Here is a 22,143-nt window from a genome sequence, read left to right on the forward strand (position 1 = left end):
TTACATAATAGGAAGACCAGTAAAAGTAGGTAAGGAGCATGAGCCGAAGAAAAAATAACTGGATTGCCAAGAAATAATTATTTTCGTATAGAGACGTTTCGCCACTATGAGTTTTAAGGGATTACACATATTTTACAGACTTCTTTATATCCTGGAAAGTAAAATACCCAATATATTATTTTGCCAGAATGCATTAGACTATCTTTTATAATGGCATTTTACTGCAGCTTTATTAATTAGGAGAAACATAGTGTATTAGCCAGATATGTAAGCATTGTACTTTTTTTCAATTATACACATCAATGAATACATGAGCTAATTAAAAAAATATGAACGTACGTGTTGTATACTCTAGTAGACTAGGAAAATCTTTTTGCCCTTAATTGCATTTGCACAGCCTAAAATGGAACAGGCCCAGTTTGTGAATTATTCTGTGTTGACAATTCTGGTAGATTATCATGGGTGTTAGCATATCTCTCTCTCTCTCTCTCTCTCTCTCTCTCTCTCAGCTCAAATGCAGGAGAGACAGGTCTAGAACATCATAGAAGTCGACACTAAACTTGTGTTTTCATAGATTTGCTGAACATTGTCAAGTGGGACAGATTTTCCTGGATTCATGACCAAACATGTTATTTTTAAAAATCTTCCCGGGAGCTGGGGACAGTGTGAAGCGCTGAGTGGCTCTCCTTTGGACCCTCCGAGGGTGGTCACTCTTACGGGATTATCGCCGCCGATGCTGGAAGTCAGCCCCGTGACAGCCCACACGTTCCCCTCCATTTATTTTCTCACTTACAGATGTCTTTCATCCTCTCGCCCCTTCAAAGTGGCTAAAAAAGATTCGATTAGCTTCGTATTTGAAATCAATTGCTTAAAGAGGGGATGTCAGGTTTTATCTTTCCTTTTCCTTTTCATCCAAATAGATGCTTTTCTCCCCGGCAAATTGAGATCCCAACTACCTTGTAGGAAATCACTCGAGCTGGTGAAGGAGACCCAGGGCCCAACCCCCACGGGATTGAACACAACCAGCTGCCTGTCTGTGATGCCGCAGCCAATGCGCACCCTGTCAGCAGAGCGGCTTTCCTCCAACTGCGGCTTCTCTTCCCCTTTCTCCCCAGGATGTGTGTTTTCATGGGACTTACAAAAGGGCCGAGGACTTGATGTTGTCATGACAAAGATACAGGTGGCGTCAGCAGGCTCTCAGGGTCCATGCCTGTGTGCACTCCCTGGTGTTGTCTTTTACTCATAAAAGTGAATGCCTGTGTGGTCAGTGCCAGATCCAACCACCTCCTTGTAGTACCTCCCCTTCCGCTTACTGACCCAGGAGACGCGGGCAGGGCGATCCTCACACATTGATTCGTTTCATGCACGTGCTGAGCCCTGTGCTCAGTGCTGGCTGCCGAGCTGTGGACCCTGGGAGGGGCCAGCATCTAACTTGCTTGCATGCCTCCTTCAGTTCTCAGAATTATACTTTGTGCCCGGCCGGCGTGGCTCAGTGGTTGAGCATCGACCTAGGAACCAGGAGGTCACGGTTCGATTTCCGTTCAGGGCACAGGCCCGGGCTGCGGGCTTGATTCCCAGTGTGGGGCGTGCAGGAGGCAGCCGATCAGTGTTTCTCTCTCACCATTGATATTTCTATCTCTGTCCCTCTCTCTTCCTCTCTGAAATCAATTAAAATATTTTTTAAAGAAAGAATTATACTTTCTGCTTGCTCAGGTTTCCTCCCACTCAGTGGGTATGTCCTCCTTCCTTGTCGTCTGCTTTCTTCGTGCAGAACCGTTTTTTTCCTTTTATACCAAACTAGAGACCCGGTGCATGAATTCATGCACAGGTAGGGTCCCTAGGACTGCCTGATGATCAGGGCCTATTGGGGCCTTCCTTTGTTCCACGCCGCCCTCTGGTGGTCAGCGCATGTCATAGCAAGCAATTGGTCTCCCAGTTGAACTCCTGCAGGGACAATTAGCATATTAGGCTTTTATATACTAGTAGTAGATAGATACTTCTACCGAGATCCCATACAAATCCCTGGTGAGGCTGTGTCACCCTCACAGTGTACCTGCCTGTGCGTGGAGCCTCACCTTGCCGGCCGTGGCTGCTTTATTTGGCTGGAACTCTTTGTTTTTGCTTAGCTGTCCCGGATCTTCCTCAGACTGCAATTTCCACTCATTTCCATATCGCTCCATGCCTTTCAAGACAGGGTATCTGGCCCTCACTGGTTTGGCTCAGTGGATAGAGCATCATCTCGGGCCCCGCAAATGATAGTGTCATTACTTTATACGACTACTATCACAAAACATACTTAGAAAAGTGCACATTTTTAAGTTGTTCAGACTCAAATCGATGACAGTCCATCATTCTAAACTGCAGGGTGCCCATAAGAGTAGAAAAATACCCAATAGCAAATAATCCTAACCATCATGCAATTTGGCCATTTTCAACATTATTGCCTCAAATCTCCAAAATATATTTTTATATTTTAAAGCTCTAGACACAAATATATAGTTTTAAAACAAACTAAAATATTGTGATGAAAAATCATCTATCAGGCTGAGGGGGCCCAGGTTCAATTCCAGTCAAGGGCACATGTCTCGGTTGCAGGCTTGACCCCTGGCCCTGGGTCAGGGCACCTGCGGGAGGCAACCAATCAGTGTGTGTCTCTCACATTGATGTTTCTCTCTCTGTGTCTCTCCTCCTCCCTTCCATTCTCTCTAAAAATCAATGGAAAAATATCATTGGGTGAGGATTAACAACAACAACAAAATAAGACAGGCTACCTGTTGGTGTCCACGTGCAATCCACAGTGTTTGAGAACCCTTTTGCTTAGCCCTTGAAGACACAGGGAGGAACAAGTACCCTCTAGCCTCTTAGGTTCCGTGGCTGGGCCTGTGAAGTGAACTGAGTTTATCGACACCTGTATCGGGCATGCAGGTGGGAGAACTCAGGGGCGAGTCCCTCATAGGAAGGAGGGGTGTCAGAACCTGAGGCTTGTGTAGCTTGTTTACAAAAAACAGTGAGTCAGTGAAGAAGGGACCAGACCAGACGGAAGGGTGTTTTGGGGGCGGCATCCTGTGAGAAAGTGGCTGGAAGAGGGAAGCTCCTGGGAGCCCAGGGTCGTTGAGGTTTGTGGTGTAGATCTCTCTCGGCCAGGGATGGCGAACCTTTGGAGCTCGGCCTGTCAGCATTTTGAAAAACCCTAACTTAACTCTGGTGCCGTGTCACATATAGAAATTTTTTGATATTTGCAACCATAGAAAAAGAAAGATTTATATTTTTGATATTTATTTTCTATATTTAAATGCCATTTAACAAAGAAAAATCAACCAAAAAAATGAGTTCGCGTGTCACCTCTGACACGCGTGTCGTAGGTTCGCCATCACTGCCCTAGGTGCCCTCTGTGCACATCCATGCCCAGACTTGTCTCTCGGTGATTCAGACTTCTGCCCTTCTGGCTCAGAAAGGGAGACGCACCTGTGCGAATGTATGTCCTGCTTCTAGGCAGAGAAGAGGGGGCAGGAGCTTTTCAGAATGTGTCTGCTTCTTCTCACCTGCCTTCACCTGAAGATAACCCTATTTCAACCAGGGATCTGGGGGTGGAATGTTCTGATAGTTATCCAGAGCATTGTGAGGGCATTCGAGGGCCCAGGTGGCCCGCGTTCCCAGGTCAGCTTGAGATTCTTATCCCTGACTGAGACCCAAAGCCCTTCTCACTGGAGTCTTGCATCCTAACTGGTCAGACGGCACCGTTAGTGAAGGCCTTGATTTCACACTGTTAATTCTGTGGATTTTCTGTCACTCGGAGCACGGTGCCTTGCCTTGCTGATTGTTTGACGTAGAGAAATTGATTGAATAGTCAAGTTCATAAGCCTAAGAAAAAGGCTGTGTGTGCGCCTCAGAAGACGGCTTTGGGCAACCCAGGGGCTTCATCTTCAGCAATTGCTTATTCACCTCACACTTGAATCTCTATCAGGCCTGGACGTAGCTCTCTCATGACATAGACTACATCCTTTTGTAGTTATCTGTTTCTGGAACTTTCCCCACCAGCACGAGAGCTTTTTAAAAGTGGGAATTTGGTAAAATTCACCATCAAATCCCAGTCACTAACACTGCGCCCGGTGCTCTGTACATGCTTGTTAAATGACAACCTAAATGAATAAATAAATAAAATATCCGTGGACACATATAGCCTGTTCATTATTGTAAAACACTGAAAAGTTAATTTTGCTTAGCTTTTCATTCCCTAAATTATCACAGTATAGAATGATTATATTTTATAAATAGTTTTTTTGTGGTGGTTGTTTTTGTGGGGAGGTTTAAGGGCGGACAGTAAGCCAGTACTGACATTCCTTATTTATGACTGTGTCCTTCGGGGATGCTTATTGCTTTCAGAGAAGAAGATGGGTTTACCTCAAAAATGTTCTCTAGGTCACATGGAACTAATCCTGCCATGTCCTAAACGGCACAGTAGTACAGAGTCACAGATTTGAACACGAACAAGCTCAAACAGCGATTTGCAACCTCTTTCAGCTCAGAGCACACATAAACTAATTTCTACAATTCTGTGGCACAACAAAAAATACATTTTTTGCCAACCTGACCCCCCCCAAAAGGTAAAATTTTCATTCATTCATACCAGACAGCTGTTGTATTGGCTGTTGGTCATTTTTTTATTTGGCAATTTAAGGGAAAAGAGGCCAGTGCCCCAACTAAATAGTCAGGCATCACATGTTTTAAACATGCTTGCAGCACATGTGTTGAAAACAGCTGAGCTAGAGGAATCTTTATAGAATATATATGAATATACATATATGTATGTATATTAAACATGACCTATACTTTCAACTAATTATTGGTATTTAACATTGCATTTTCTTAGGAATTTCTTATATAATTACTAGAGGCCCGGTGCATGAAATTTGGGCACAGGTAGGGTCCCTAGGCCTGGCCGGCTATCAGGGCCAATCGGGGCCTCCTGGCTGCCGGCTGGGGCCTTCCTTCTGCACTGCCCCGTGGTGGTCAGCACACGTCATAGCAAGTGATATGTCTCCCAGTTGGACTCCTGTGGGGATAATTTGCATATTAGGCTTTTATATCTATAGATTAGTAGACCATAATCTTAATAGCTTTGGAAATGCTTTTTACCAATTGTCTATTTATTATTTGTTTTCCGTAGTTTACATTTATTTATTTTCCACATCACTTTCTACTCTTTCTCTTATAGTCCCTATAATATTTTAATATTTTACCCTGTGTATAAAAATGTAGACTGTAGTCCCTATAATATTTTATTCTGTATATAAAAATGTGGATGCCCCCACTGGTCTCATGTTCTGTGAAATGCAAACACCCTTCAAAGAGACAGTTAATCCCTTAATATTGATCAGGAAGACAGGTTGCATTTTTAAGATTGATGATTTTTAACAGGTGCTCCTTTTTCTTTTCTCTTTCTCGTCCAGCACTTCTGAGATCCCTCAGTTCCGGCTGCCCTATGACGTCGTGAACTTCGAGGTTGAGCTGATGAAGGACCTCGGTGTGAAGGTAAATGAAAGACAACACCTGGCTGTTGTTCAGAGAGGGAGGCGTGGGCTCACAGCTGCGCTGAGCAGCGAAATGCCACACATCGTGGGCAGAACAATTAACAGCGGCTCCGGCAGCAGCAGCAGGATCTCTCCTTGCTCAGGGCATTTGTCTGTCTGCCTGTCTGAAGGCCACCAGCCTGGAAAGGGGCGATCGATAGCGCTCATCTGGCACGCCCGCACGTGATTAATTGTCTGTGCGGCTCAGATCCCTACATGGCTTTAGGGGTTCAGTGTGGAGGATGGAAGGGTCTGGCTTCTTTCATCGCGCTCTTGTTTTGTTTATCTGCTTTCTGTTTTTCATGCAACTTCCATGCTCTCAAACATTCGTATTTCACAAGACGGAACACCCTTTCTTACCGAGGCTCGTTTTATTTATTCTCTGCATCACGCCAGGCGTGCCCATGGGATCATGCCTTCTCAACAGGAGCAGGAGGTCCGTGGGGAACAGCTTTGTCTTTCCCATTGTTTTGTGGAATAAATATTGTGGTGTTCCTTTAGAGATGGTCAGAAAGTTAACACACTATCGGCTTACAATGGAGCTTTAGGAACTCCTCTTCCTTTCTTAGCCTTGAGTTCTGTACTTTTTAGTTTTTCTAGGTTGAATAACAAAACCATTTCAAATTATTCATTTCTCTCCGAGGAGACCCTTCTGGGCATCCGTGTGTTCCTCTTACTGTTATGATTCTCTTCCTTGAGCGACTGTGGTTTTGTTTTCCCCTTTAACACAGAGTTGTTTAGGGTAATATTTTTCCTTGCTTCTGCATTCTTACGATAACATTCAGATTTTTATTTTTTTTTTTACTTTACATGATCAGCAAGATATGCAATTTCTAATTTATCAAGTACACTCTCAAGTGATTTCTCATCAAAAGACCATTTCTAATAAAATAAAACTACTTTTTTTTCTGGAGAAGAATTAGCCTCTTAGCTGTTATATTTTTATAACATCTCTTGACTTTATCATAACAAATTTAATGTAAGACACGGCAAATCATTTTTAATTTCAGGTGGACTTAATAAAGACACGACATCTCTTGACTTTATCATAACAAATTTAATGTAAGACATGGCAAATCACTTTTAATTTCAGGTGGACTTAATAAAGTCTCTTGTGATATTTGTGCCAGACGATGTTACTCATCTTTTAGACTAAATGCTCTTTTGTTGGTCTTGCAATTCCGAATGGGTGGGATGGGCACATATTTTTTTGTCTCATAGTGTTTATAATATTTCTAATGGCTTTAAATTTTAAAGCTAAAAATGTAAATCTGCATAAAGCTCTTGCATTTTTCGAAATACGTGTAAAACATGTATAGTGGCCATTTCTCAGAATAGGGTGAGAGCGTTCTGTTTTGATTTAACTTAATTTGTCATTGCGAGGCGCTTCCTCTGCTGCATGATTTGAGTAGAAATACCTACCAGGTCTCTTTCTGGATGAGCTCTCTTCGTTGTCTTGTTTTCCATTACCGTTGCCGGAAGCAAGCATTTCCATTACAATAGGATGCTATTGGGAACTCATAGCGTCTTATCAATATCCGCACGGGAAGGAGAGGAACGCGCAGCAATCGTTGACAAAATAATTGGTGTTTCTAAAGACAGCTAAATATTTTAAAAACTCTTCCGGCTGGTCTCCTGTCTCAGAGATTCTGGAAATACTTTATCTCTTTAGCCAGACCTCCTACCAGAGGCGTGTGGAGAACCTGTGCACTTGTTTCCTGTGTGTTTATGGGGCATCACAGCCCATTTACACACAGAATTCCCCTCCAAAAGCAGTTGTAAACCTTCATCCTACGTGATAAATATTACTCTTTTCAAAAAATGTATCTTCATTGTTGAAAGTATTACAGATGCCCCCCTTTTTCCCCATTGACCCCCGCCACCCCCCACCCACCTCTCCCCAGCCTTCACCCCACTATTGTCGGTGTCCAGGGGCTATGCACATACGCATCCGAGCGCCCAGGCTCATCTCTCCCACCCCCTATAATATTATTCTCGATGTGAATGCCTTTCATGGACGATAAAGGAAGTTGTCCTCAAGTCCAAAGTGGAGAGTAGACGGAGCTTTGCCTCAGGCCTTATTCTCTGCAGCCCGTATATTGGATTAGCAATAACTCTTATGCCGACAATGAAGTGGAAGGAATTTTATTCTGAATTTGGCTCAGGTGTTTGCCCAGTCACATGTCCCTAAAGCCATCTGAGGAAGCTCTACTCTAGTCTATAATCCACATCTATGAGTATCACGATGGCAGAACATTACGAATAGAAGAGTGCAGGGACTCACAGAACAAGACCGTGATCAGCGTGCCCACCGGGGGATTTTCCTGACGTAGTATCTGTTTAACCGCTAATGCTAGGATTTCAGAGTAGCAGCCCAGCAATGATTTTTATGTCTGCCATTTTATTTTATTTTTTTGGTTAATCCTCACCTGAGGATATTTTTCCATTAATTTTTAGGAAGAGTGGAAGAGAGAGGGAAAGACAGAAACATCGATGTGAAAGAAACACATTGATTGGTTGCCTCCTGCACATGCCCCAACCATGGCCCAGGCTGGGGAGGAGCCTGCAACTGAGGTATGTGCCCTTGACCGGAATTGAACCCGGGACCTTTTGGTCTGCGGGCTGACGTTCTATCCACTGAGCCAGACCGGCCAGGGCAGTGTCTGCTATGTAGAGTTCCATTCCAACGCACTGCCGCATGTGCCCATGGGTTATGCGTATATGAATGTAAGTCCTTTGGTTAATCTCTTCCCGCCGCCCTCCTGCCTTCATGTGGGGGTGACTTCCCCGGACAAGTACAACGTTTGGATGTTACAGTTGAGGCCTGGGGAAGAGGCTCACACTGGATCTGTGATCTCATGGAGCTAGAGATGTTAGCCAGGCTCCATTTCCTGCCTGGTCCCTGCAGGTCCCGTCTGTCTTCAGGTGTCAATGATAAGTCTGTGTCTGAGGTCCTTGAAACAGTCACCTTGGCGAGCGGCCACAGCTCCCCGTGGAGCAGGGCGGGGGCAGTCACTGCGGTGGGTACGGGCAGGGTCCTTTCCCTTGGACCCGGCCGCCTCTGCCGTCGGCAGGTTCCAGTTCTGAAAATTGGCTCCTGCCTGGGAACTGAGCAAAGTATTGTGGCTTTTAATAGGGGTGATGCCCCTCTGCCTCCTGCCTTTCCTCATCCTCCCTGCACAACGCTCCCTGTCGAGCTTCCAGCCCTTCTCCACAAAGGTCCCATTGAAGTCCCACCGCCTCTTAATTCTCGTCTCTCTGACCTTCGCCAGAAGGAATCTCTCCATCCTCCCAGCGCCTGTGGACCTGGGCTGGTCCCACTGGTTTATGTTGTGTTTGTTTATGTGCATCTTCTGCACGGATCTTAACTACACACTGAGGCAGAAGCTGTCTCGTTTGTCATTTTATCATTGAAAGTGCCCCCACGTAGTGCTTTGAACATATTAATTAAGCTATGAAAGTTTACCCACTTGGCTTTACATACACTCGCTTTTATCTTTGCTACTTTTATTAAAAGGCAAAAGAAATGCAGTTAGCCCTTAAGTAAAACGTGTTAGTGTTCTACTTCTAACAGACAAACATATTTCCATACATTTGGAAATACATATATATATAATCTCCAGTTCTTGTTCTTTTTGATGTTGAAGATCAAGATTTTATTAATCAGCCCGTCCGGTGTGGCCCAGTGGTTGAGAGTCGGCCTAGGAACCAGGAGGTCACCGTTTTGATTCCCGGTTAGGGTACAGGCCCAGGTTGCGGGCTTGATCCCCAGTGTGGGGCGTGCAAGAGGCAGGGGATCCATGATTCTCTCTCACCATTGATGTTTCTCTCTCTCTCTCCCTCTCCCTTCCTCTCTGAAATCAATGAAAATAAATTTTTAAAGTATTTCATGAATCAAAATTCCAAGTGTCATTATTCACATCTCGTTTCTTACAGATAGTTTGTGGCAGGAGCCTCTCCGTGAATGACATGACTCTCAGCACTCTGAAAGCAGAGGGGTACCAGGCGGCTTTCATTGGCATCGGTGAGTAGCTTACTTTTCAATATTGTTCTTTATCGTATTTTTAAATGTTTCCTGACAGCATCCAGAACAACTGCCTTCAGACATGCCCATGGTCAAAGTTGCGTCTGTTCAGAGAAGAGCAGACGGAAATGAGTGGAGATTGTTTATAACAAAGGTGCTGTCTCCGCTTTGTTGGGGATGGACGTTGGCGAGGCCACGTCTGCCTTCCCGTTCTCTCCCCGGCCATCGTCACCAGCCGGCATCTGCAGGAACTAAAACATGTCCTGGGCCGGCCATGGCAACTCAGCATTTGGCTGAGAGCAGTGGACATGCTCTAGCTCGCGCTCTATGATCAGACAGACGGGAGGAAGTGATAATAAAGGATGGAATTGGCTTGTCTTCCTGCCCTCTTCCTTATTTATTTATTTATTTACTTATTTATTTACTTACTTATTTATTTTTAAGAGTTCCTAAAGATTGTCCGTATCTGGCTGACTTTTACAGATGTGTAACCATAGTGCCGTTAAGGTGGTTCACGGGTCTGACGGTCCCACCTTTTGCCGACACATCCCAGGGAGGTCGAGTTTTCTAACATGGATCTCTGTCCGCTGATTGTTTCCTGAGGGGCCAGAGAGAACAGTTGGTTCAATTTAGCCTTCGTCTCGTGGCCTTTGCCGTCATCCTCTCGTGGACTGGGCTGTGGGCAGTTAGTGGCCCACACACGGACGAGGCCCGTCCTGGTGTCCTTTGGTTTGTCTGTCTCTTCCTCCGTCCACGCACGCGAACATCAGCCTCTGCCTGACAGAGCTACGTGGAGGCGACAGCTGTTCCTTCTCTGAGCTGATCACACGCTGGGCCCGTTGTGGGGTCGGGGCCTGTCCATTGCCCTAGCCCAGTGGTTCTCCACCTTGACGGCACATTAGAATCACCTGGGAATCTTTTTAAAATCCTGATTTCTGGGCCCCATCCTCCGGAAATTCTGTTTCTTTGTTACTCATGTTGTGGCCCCACCCCATCACAAAGAAAACAGAATTTCGGGAGGATGCGGCCCAGAAATCAGGATTTTAAAAAGATTCCCAGGTGATTCTAATGTGCAGCCAAGGTTGAGAACCACTGCCCTGGTCTTTCCAGAATGAGGTCATCGGCAGTGCTCCTCAGCCGCCTACTCAATTTCCTTATCGGGATGCCAGGCCCTCTCTTTCTAGATCATTGCTCCCAAGTCTAGGGCCATTTCTGTCCCTCTCTTAGTTTTGATGAAAAATTAGAGACAAAATAAGTTTGCCCTAATTTCTAGCCTCCGAGTGTCTGCAAGGAGCCTCCTTTCAGAAGCTCGCGTGCCCTTGTCCTCACTGTTCCTCTGTGTTAACCTGTATGTAAAGGCAGTAGCCATCCCGGAGATCAGGAGCTGGAGGAGGCGAGGTCTTCACTGTCCCCGCGTTCCCTGTTTGGAGGCTTTAGCGCAGCGGTTCTCAACCTGTGGGTCGCGACCCCTTTGGCGGTCGAACGACCCTTTCACAGGGGTCGCCTAAGACCATCCTGCATATCAGATCTTTACATGATGATTCATGACAGTAGCAACATGACAGTTATGAAGTAGCAACGAAAACAATTTTATGGTTGGGTCACAACAGGAGGAACTGTATTTAAAGGGCCAGAAGGTTGAGAACCACTGCTCTAGAGTGACTGTGGTTTTACTTTTCAACCTGACGGTTGAGTGGAGGATTTCACGTAAATAAGACAAGTATCCATCAGGTATATTCTACTGAGACCTGCAGCATGAGACCAGTAATTGCTGTTACTCCCCACAAGCACCCGTTCAGAAATGCTCGGTTAGTAATAAATGGAGAAGTTCGCCAGGCAGGAGGTCTGAAATGCGGGTGATGTTTTCCAGCAGTTGGAAACCCACCGTTGTGGTTCCTCCCGCGGTCCTGTGTTGGCGATATGTTTTCCATTAGCGGGGTTGTGCGGGGCAGGGCAGTTTTGTGTATCTCTATGGACGTTATCTTCAAAGCATCTCTGTACCGAAGAGACGGGAGCCCAGTAAATACCCAGCGTGCTGAAATAGCTCCGCCTCAGCGGTGCAGGAAGCAAATTCCAGCGCACGTTTGGGATCATGAGACGGTTTGTCGCTCTGAGAGTTTCGGCCGTAGCGTTATCTTCTACCTGTAAGAATCAATAGTGGTTCCGTTTTCCCCCCTTTCATTTCATCGCATACCGTCCGCTTACATATGTTATTTGATCATGTGACATCCGAGCACGATGCTCCATTTGACTGGGCACCGTGGGGCGAACGCAGCGCTGAGCATGCGGAGACCTTTCCCATTGATGCCGCTGCTCGTTTTCCTGCTGGGAGCTGACTCTTTTGACATTTGGTGTAGTGATGAGTAGAATGCACTTACGTTCTAGTTCAGTATTTGATGTGGATATATACAAGCAAGTCCCATCTCGTCAAAAAAAGAGAAAGCGTCTGTGTGTAGAAGACAGGGCGCCGCCTCCGCCAGGATTGTTTCTGTGACACGCGTCACGGCAGAGGTGGGAGCGCATGACCTTTCTGTGACCACGCCACTGCCCTCCCCCTCCCCCCTTGGACAGCCTCACGTCCTTCCTGCCCTTGCACGTCAATCTTGCTTCTGCTGTGATGACCCTCACGCACTGCTTCCTCTCCCTTTCCCCACTCCTTTCGAGACGTCCGCTTTGCAAAGGGAATTGTGTGTTATTTAGGACACAGGTGTGGCCACGTTAAGGAAGTGGCTAAACAAAATACACATTTAGTTCTCTGTCATCTAACCCTGTGAACCATCCTCAGTGCCTGATTTTTAAAAAATATATATATTTTTATTGCTTTCAGAGAGAGAGAGGGAGAGAGAGACAGAAACATTGATGAGAGAGAATCATGGGTTAGCTGCCTCTTGCACACCTGCCCCCAACCCAAGCATGTGCTCTTGAGCGGGAATCGAACTGTGACCTCCTGGTTCATAGGTCGATGCTCAACCACTGAGCCCCGCCAGCCGGGCAGTGCCTGATTTTTAATTTTGGCCCGTAAGCGGTCACTTTGGCCACATTGCTGCTAACAGAATGGGACATAGGGGAGCAAGCCCCTTTCTTTTTAAGTTCCTTACCCAGACATTGCATAGGTTACTTCCGTTTTTATCTCACTGTCTACAACCTGGTCCCTTAAACATGCCTCACAGCCAAGGGTGTTGGGAAATGCAGCCTCTAGCTGAGTGGACGCAGCCCCCATTAAACTCCTGTTACTATAGGAAGAGGGGCTGGTAGGTAAGTAGAGCAGAAGGGAAGGTCTCCGCCATAGCTCTGCATCCACCTTGGTATTGACACACAAGTTTCTTATTGAGAGAGATCGGTGACGCGCTCAATAACAGCAAAGGCTTTGCTATTTGAGCTTAGCGCTGGCGTGTTGGGTAGGCAGATCACGTAATGAGAATGGACTGTTGTGTCTTTCAGTAGTTGGAAAGACCACATTGTAGATCTCTCATGTTTATAATCACCGTCCTTCCGCGTTAGTTTAAGAGAACAAGGACTCTGTTATTACATAGGATTTATTAGTTTAGCTTAACAAATCCACGGCCTCAACAGGGGTGTGCTCTCACGTATTCTGACTTTAATATTGTGTGTCGCTGCTGCTGAAAGGTTGATCACTTTTAGGTTCTTCTTCTTCTTCTTTTTGTTTTGTAACTGAGGCTAAAGAAATGATCCCATAGTGTATAAATCATGATGGGACCTAAAGGGTTTTCGCTCTGTGCCCCGGCGAGATTTCATTTTTTCCAAGAGGAAAAAAGGTAAGTGAGAGGAAACTCTGTGTCTTATTCAAAATAGATTCTGTTGTTTGGAGACAATTGGGATTTTTTTTTAAGACTCTGAAATTTGGTACTTTTATTGCAGTGACAGCCCCAGCAGAGTCCGATCGTGTCCGTGCTCAGAAATAGAGTGAGAACATCCGGCGGAAAACGGCTTTTCGCAGGCCCGGATGTTCGCCGGGGTTGGTATTGCAGTCAGTGTAATGAACTGCAGCCACCATTTCTTTTTTTTATTTTATTTTACAAAAATGAGCACAAAAGGATAAAAAAAAAGTCAAAGTGTGTGACACAGGCTGGGGTCGGAGCTGTTTGTGAAGGGTGTTTTTCAGTCGTGTGTGTTGGTTTTGGGTGTGTGCGCTCACACACGCATGCTGCATAATATGAAAAACGTATTTTTGAATGTATCTTAATAGTCAGCATGTGAAAGCCACCACTGTGTGTCGTAAAGACCCTGAGGTACTAAAGCCCTTTTCCCATAGTGTGCCCAACGCCTGTCAGTGGCCGCAGAATGAATTAAGTAAACACGGAATGACTGCACGGTTCCAGAGTCTGTGCTAAAATTAAACGGAGAAAGAGAGATGAGTTCAGCTTTTAGCTGGATTTTAATTTCAGGAATGAAGGGTTGACCCCTCCATCTCTGCTTCAAGGGAGCTCATTTTCTTTATCTTTTCTGATGGCCCATTTTCTGCTCAATTTTAATGTAATTTCTATGATTAACTCTTAAGATGATCCTTGAGGTGGATATTATTAACTCTATTTTATGGGTAAAAAGATTAAGATGAAGAAAACTAGTAAACAGCAATGAAAACACGCAAAGTGAATTTTGTGGAGAAGGTAGGAAACGTGACAAATGCAAATATCCGTACTTCCACATAAAAAACTGTTGGAGACACTGACTCGAAGCCAACGAGTTCTCTGGTGACGGCTGGCTAATCGAGGCGTCCAGCTTACGGATCCTGAACGTGCAAGAATGAGCCGTCACTAACTAGAAGTCTCACTCTTCTCATTGTGGACACCAGTTGGTTTTCTTTGGTTACCATCAGAAAAGAATATTTTTAAACTATGATGATTCCCAAATAGTATAACAGCTGAAGAAGAGATAATTACAATTAAGAAAGCCCATTGAGAGCTTATGGCATTAAATGTGCTACAGTGTGGCCTTTCTTTAAATCTCTGGTGTCTTCTTGGAGCCATAATTCTTCCCTATAAACGTTGTTCTTAATTAGCTTCTTCATCAGGAGTTTCTAAATCGTACACAACCAGCTATGCTGTGTACTTGCTAAGAAGAAGGTGGAATAAGGACTTTAGGCCATCCTTTTTACTTCTGTCTACAGATAGAAACTAAGGCTGTTGAGGGATTATGCACAATTCCGAATAGATCATTTTAAAATAATAAACCTGACTTAATGTTAACCAAGGGGGGAAAAAGGAGGGTACGAATATTTTGCCAATCTACTTTTAAAAAATGTGTAATATTGTCTAATCTACTGTCACTTGGAAGTACTTGGGTGTAATTGTGAGATGGCTTCCAAGACATCAGAACGGAGAGAAATAGAATTCCAGCTGAGAGTTCATTAAATCATCAGTAATGAGCCCCAGCACGGCCCCCAAGCAGACAGGCTAGATGGAGGGCAATTCTTCTTTCATCTTATCAGCATATCTCTAGAACCTGCATCTTCATCAGCAGAGTCAGGTGAGGGGGACTGGTCACCTTTAGAGGCACAGGAAGGGGGAAGAAAGAGAGAATCTAAGGAAATATCGGCTGTCTATTTATTTATTTACTTATTAATATATTTTTATTGATTTCAGAGAGGAAGGGAGAGAGAGAGAAAAACATCAGTGATGAGAGAGAATCATTGATCAGCTGCCTCCTGCACACCCCCTACTGGGGATCAAGCCCACAAGCCCGGGCATGTGCTCGGACCAGGAATCAAACAGTGACCTCCTGGTGTGTAGGTTGACGCTCAACCACTGAGCCACATTGGCCGGGCTTGGCTGTGTTGTGTCTCTTTGAAAGCACCTAAATTAATGGACCTGATTCTTTGAGCCCAAATCATGAAGATGTATAGGTAAATCCACCATGAAGACCTCTGAGTCCCCATGTTGGATTTCAGGTTCACCGAGCTGATACTGCTTCCTAAATAGTTTCATTAGAGTCGGAGGCAGTGCTAACCAGGTCAGTCAGTAACCCTGGTCCCTCTGAGGGTTGTCTCTGTTGCCCAGAATCACTCTGCTTTCTCTCAGTAATTCGGCACTTCTCTGAAAGGTGTATCCAAAACTGTGTGCCTTCATGAGGCCATGCCTATGTGAATATTTGAAGACATAGCTAACATAGGCAGACCTGTGATTTTTGTTTATTTTCTCAGGTGTAATGTTTTATCTTTCTAATCCTCAGTCAATAAGCACAGACTTGATATCACAATTAAAGAAAAACAAAAACACACCTATGAATTAAAAACACAGAAGGAATGAATCAAGCTCTGAAATTGGTTTTCTATACAGTGATTGGCAGTTCTAAGGTGTGTCTTAGAAATTGTGATTAATGCTTAGTTTTATATGTTCTCATCAGTTTCTGATCAGTTAAGAAAAAACAACAACATAGACACAGAACAAAAACCTTTTCTGCTTCTAGGCTAGGACTTGATCTGTAAAATCTTTGTAACTTTTGCTTCTAATTTATTGTTCTCCCTCTTCCTCTCCCAAGTCTTCCGCATAAATTGTAACAGTTGGGACCTATTAATTCAGCCAGGAGCTAGGAGAGAGCCCTTCACACCATAGTTCTCTTACTCCCCATGCTCAGGGAAGTAAACGGCATTCTTCTGAACCATATCCTTAAATTATTATGCATATATATATACACACACACATACACACACACACACACACACTAATAAAAGACAAAGATGCTAATTGACCATACCTTCGCCATGCCCATCAGCCAATCAGAAGAGTATGCAAATTAACCCAACAAAGATGGCCATTAAATTTGCATACTGCAGGCGGGGCGGGGCAGTGCAATCCGCCGCCTGCCCGCCGCAATCCGGGCCTGCCATCTGTGACCCAGGGAGCGGGCCTAAGCCAGCAGGTGGTTATCTCCCGAGGGGTCCCAGACTGTGAGAGGGCACAGGTCAGGCTGAGGGACACCCGCCAGTGCACAAATTTTTGTGCACCAGGCCTCTAGTGTGTGTGTATATATGTGTATGTGTATATATATATATATATATATATATAATTTCAATATAAAAGACAAGATGTTTGTTATGTGGCAAAGTTAAAGACCATTGACAAAGGATTAGGGAGACATGAATGAGAGATGTATGCAGCTAAATACTGAATAAGAAAAACATTGTAGATAGTGATTAGAGTTTTTGATTTTTTTTTCTTATTTTTTAAAAAACTCTTCATCCCAGAAGATGGTTTTTAAATTGATTTTAGAGACAGAGGAAGAGAGAGAGAAACATCAATGGTGGAAGAAAAATGAATGAAATAATGCATTTTGTGGAGCAGAGGGAAGAAGAAGTATGATTCCTTTCCTGAGTGTTGGCTTTACTGCTTATTTGTAATTAAAACAACAGTAATATCTCTTGAACTTCTCACAGGGACGCCAGTGACTGTTTGTTAAATGGATATCCTAGGAGCCCTGCAAAATTATTACCCCTTTAAGCATATAAAAGTAAAACCAACACAAAGCTGGTTTGAGCCAGTTCCTCCAGCTATGAGTTATACTCAGGTTGTAATTAATTGCTTTGAAAAGGAGTTAATTCTATCAGGTCATTGAATAACCCCGTTAGTAAATTATTATGACAAACATATCATTTGCAGAAATCTCGGAACAGTAGCATTTTAGCAATTTGTAGTCCTTAGCAACAGCCCGCATTCCGCCGAAGCATAGTGATAGAAGCAGCCTCCTGCTGTTTGAGACTGTTACTATGAGGGGAAAGGCAGGCGTTTTATACATTGAAAATTGAAGGTGAATTCATCTCTGAGCATATCATGTTATGTTGCTGTAGCTTTGTAGTCTGGGCTCCTGTGAAAATTGGATCACCATATGAACATACAACATTATGGATGGTGCGACGGGAACGGGAGAAATGGAGGCAAATAAGACAAAAGAGACTCAAGAACAAAATTCGTGCGTGAGAAATTCCGTGAGGGGCAGCCTGGCTTGGCGTTCGTTCGCAAGCCCAGGTCTTCCCCGACGTGCCTGTGGTTCACTTTACACAGTCTGGGTCAGCTCCGAAGCATGGCATGATGGGAAAAACGGCAAGTTGAGAGAAGTCGTATTTGCTCATTTGAGGAATGAGGGGATTCATTTTGAGCTAAGGCTGTAGGCGATAGTTTAGGAGAAAAGTTCTGACTTCTGCCAGCGACTTAATTAGCCATATGTTGAGGAACAACAGTTCCATCGACATGGTGTGGAAAATACTTCTCATTATGGATTGATCTTTCTAAACTATAATTATCCAGAGAAACAGATAACCGGAGAAGGGCCATCGCTGGCTATGTGCAGCTGATCCCACCCACCCGCCCGCCAAAGCACACACTGTGTTCTGAAGTGTCAAATTATCACTGGAATCTTTCTCCAAATCTCCTAATTATATCAGAACTATATAGTCATTCTACAAGTGTTCTGTACAAGAAATAAAAACCTAGATCTTGCCCAGTTGGCATGGCTCCGTGGCTGAGCCTTGACCTATGCACCAGGAGGTCGCAGTTTGATTCCCATTCAGGGCACATGCCTGGGTTGTGGGCTTGGTCTCCAGTAGGAGGCGTGCAGGAGGCAGTCGGTCCATGAGTCTCTCTCATCGTTGATGTTTCTCTCTCTCTCCTCCTCTTCCTTCCTCTCTGAAATCACTAAAAATATATATGTTTTAAAAACTTTCCAGATCTTTCTAATTCCCAGTGATCTTAAAAATTCCCAGCCTAACCATCCCTTGCATGTAAAATTATGGAGACAGTGAAGTTGGGAGCTGGAAGCTCTGGGTTGGACAGGCCTGGGTGTAATCCCACTGTGTGTCTGACTAGCTGTGTGCCTGGATGCGATTTACCCACGCGCTGTTCGGTTTTCTTGTCTGTTAAGGAGACGATAATTTGCCTTTCAGGGGGTCACTCTGATGATTAAGTGAATTCAGTGCAGTGCCCTGTGCCCAGGCACAGCGGTGGTTAGTATAATCTCATCAAATTAAGGATTTTCCTTACAAGAAATATTTGTGATCATTAGGTTAATAAAAAAAATCATTTTACATAGGAAACGAAAGAAATGAAATAAAGTTAAGGTTTGACAGGTAAGCTGTCCTCGGTCAAAATGAAAACTCCTCGAATGAAATGGCAGGATTGGGAGAACATGGTCACAATCTACAGGGGGCGAAAGCAGGTTTACGGTTCTTCGGGAAAATAATACAGTAATTAATCCTGCCCGGATGAGTCCTGCGGTTCCTGTACTCACAGCTGTAGACTGACTTCTGCCCACTCTGTGTGTGTATACATATACCTGACAAAGGTATGTGTCTGTCTTCAGAATATGCAAGGCATTCTTTACAGTATCGAAGATAAACAGCCGGTTTTAGAAGTTTGCACCGATACATGCGTACACAGGAATAGCCAGTGCGCGCATGGCAGGAGGTCAGCATCATCAGTCATTAGGGAAATGCAAATGAGCACCACGAAGGGGAACCCTGTCAGCCTGTGGGCATGACTGGCGTTAAAGAGACCACGGGTGCCCGAGGTTGGCAAGGGGAGGCGGCGCCCGGCTTGCAGTACCTGCTGGTCGGAGTGCGCGCCATGGAAAACAGGTAGCCAGGTTTCATGCAGTGACTTACTCCTACCCTGAGGCACGGAGGCCACTCCCTGATATTTATCCGAGAGAAACCAAAACCTGTCCACAAAGAACCCCACCAGAAAGTGCATTCGGCCCCAAACTGGAAACAAACCAACGGAAAACCACACACGTCCATCAGCAGGAGCATGGGTGACGCAAATTCCGGCGGCATCGCTCCATGGACGACTGCCCTCGGCAGCCGAGGGACGCGCTGCTGACAGGCAGCTGCACGCGGGACCTCACTGGGTGCAGCCGCGTGAGGACCACACAGCGGGGCCGTGCGTGTGGTCACTGAGGGGTCCCGGGTTCCGCGGGGCACGTCGGGGATGCCCAAGGTCACCCATGACCCTGGTGAATTCGCGGTCAGGGTGTTTACTGGGTTGGGGAAAGGGAGTTTGAGTCAAAAGGATAATGAGGAGTCAGTGGGAAAGGGGAGTTGCAGGGAAGGGGTGATTCCGGGTGGAGGACGCCAGGGAGCAGGATTTCGGGGAACAGCATGACACAGCCTAAGTGTAGGGTTCCTGGGGTGATGGATATCTTGATTGCCGGTTTTGGGGCTGGATGGAGAGTTAGGCAAAAAGCGGATCACGGAGGGCCTGCTTACCAGGCTAGGGAACGCAGGCTGTTAATGGAGGGCATCTGAGAACCAATGGGAAGGTTTTAGGCACCATAGTCTCTCTGGATAGAAGATGAATCTCAGAGTAAGACACCGGACTTGTGGAGAATAAGCAGGGAAGAAATGATTAGAGCTTGAACTTGGGCAAAGGCCGAGTAAAATAATCTATATTTAGTCTAAACGCTTCGGTCTTTTTCCTTACGGTTTAAAATCACACATCTTAATGAGAACATCAGGAAATAAGTGACCACTTAATAAATAGCTATTACCATTACACGGTCTTGTACTTCTAAATTCCTATCGCTTCGGGTCGTTAATGGTGTATTACCCTCTATGTACATAGGATAAAACCTAACATTATCATAACAGCCCCAGTGATTATTTTCAGCCACGTTCAGCTATATTACCCCAGCATCAGCATTATTGAAGGATATATTTCGTTCAGCATTTGCAAGTTACATAAGATTATTCCTATAATTGGTTCGAAAACATTTTTCTCACATTTATCTCCTTGAATATTAAAGCTCATTAGGAAATATATATTTAGATATGTAGAGGAGATTAATTTATAAAACTAAAAGTAAACATAACTAATTGAAATGCTTAATAGAGCATTAACAGGAATTGGATTCTGGGATAACCAGCCAAGATGTTTTCTGAGTCTCATCTTTGTGGTTTATTTGATGCAAACTGCAGGCTCTCTCTGTAGAATAAAACGAGTAGAATCTTAGGAGCGGGAGCAAGCGGCTAAGTAATTTCTTAGGTGTGGTCCTATAGGTGTATTTCAATAATTAGCCCGCCTTAAACGTTTCTGAGTTTTCGTGTGAAACTCGAAAGCATCGCTGTATGTGTTGTAACAGTTATTCAGGGATCGTTGTACTGAGCCAGTTTTTGTAGTTAGACAACCCGGAGAATGGTGATGTACACGGACCATCTGAGAAGAATTTAGGACGCAGCGAGCCTTCAGCAGTCCCCATTGGCTACACGATACATAGGTTTCTAATTGGGATGTACCATCAAGGTTATCTTACCAGCTTCCCGGGCCCACTAGGAAGAGAAAAATGCCGTGTGGACGGACTTTTCCGACACCCTTGCTGCTTTGTCAGGAAGCCATCTTTGATCGGGTGTGTCTGTGGCCCCAGCAGGACGGGTGCTGGTCACTGACATGCAGCGGGTGAGCATTGAAACCAGCTGCTTCCTCAGTGGTGGCCACAGGATGTGATGTCACGTCTTTGGCAGGAGCCCCGACACTGGCAAAGAAATGATTTGGGCTCATCGGGCATTTGCCTCGATAGAATATGGACAACTTCCAAAGTCATGGGGTGAGGCAACTCATGGGCAGGACGGCCTATGTCCGCATTTGGAAATTTCACGTGAAAATACAAATTGTAATCCTCTCCAGAACGTCGGGTCAGCGAGGACCGACAGACAGCGGTGCCCCGTGTTGTCGGCCCTGTGTCTGGCTCACAGCTGTGCTCATGGAGCAGGGAAGGTGCTCAGGGATACGGTGATGCAACAGGCTTCACCAATTACCACCGAATTCGATATCAAGCTCAAGTTCATGCCCAGAAAGTAGACCCAAGAAGGAAAAGTCACACCTACAAATACGTGTCCTCGTTCTAGTCAGCCTTTTGAAAGGAAACTAGAAAAGTACCCGAGTAGTCACACAAATCAAGACACGGAAATTCGTATTCTTTTAATGAGTCCAGTGAGACTTCCGTCTGAAAATGTCAGGCGGATGCAAGCCGAGCCTTCAGTCCTGTCCTGAATTGCCACTGAAATAAAAGCAACGGGTGTTTTCAAATGTCAGACGCTCCGAAGAGGAAAGAGGCTAGGAGAGGAGACAGCCGTGGCCCTTTGCTGGAGCAGGCGGCTGTCGAGCTTGGCCCGCGCAGACCTCACCCCCTGAACCCCGCCCCGGACCAAGGAGGCCCGTGACCGTGATGTGCGCTGCCCAATCTACCTAGAGGGTCCAGGCTCCGCACTCCAGCGAGCCTCCGATAGTCCCCGTTAGCTACCTGACAGATGTCTTTCTAATGGAATATATCATTGATGCTATCACACAGGTTGACTGGAAAGAGGACCACCTCACCCCCTACAGCTTTTAGCGCCATACTGTGGGTCACTGTGGGGGTGGAGGTGAAGGAGAAGAGATAGGACTGATAGAGAAAAAGTGTGTGTGAGGGGGGTGGGGGCAGGAAATGTAAGGACAGGAAAATACCTGGGTCCGTCTAAGAAATTGGAAGCCTGACTGCTAAAGTTAACTTTTACCCATTTCCATCATTTTATTCAATTACTTGTAGTATTTTTAGCAACGATTG

At 45.2% G+C, this 22,143-nt stretch overlaps 1 protein-coding gene across 1 annotated transcript in view; it reads left to right on the forward strand.

Moving 5' to 3' along the window:
• The window catches only part of LOC102429763 (dihydropyrimidine dehydrogenase [NADP(+)]-like), a 169,144-nt gene that overhangs the window by 128,062 nt on the left and 18,939 nt on the right, over positions 1-22,143 (forward strand). The window contains exons 7-8 of the mRNA XM_014446503.2: positions 5,451-5,532; positions 9,507-9,594. The gene's annotated coding sequence lies outside the window, so the exon portion shown is untranslated. The remainder of the gene's footprint in view (positions 1-5,450; positions 5,533-9,506; positions 9,595-22,143) is intronic.

This window comes from Myotis lucifugus, unplaced genomic scaffold (assembly GCF_000147115.1).
Source record: "Myotis lucifugus unplaced genomic scaffold, Myoluc2.0 scaffold_544, whole genome shotgun sequence".
NCBI classification, from domain to species: domain Eukaryota; kingdom Metazoa; phylum Chordata; class Mammalia; order Chiroptera; family Vespertilionidae; genus Myotis; species Myotis lucifugus.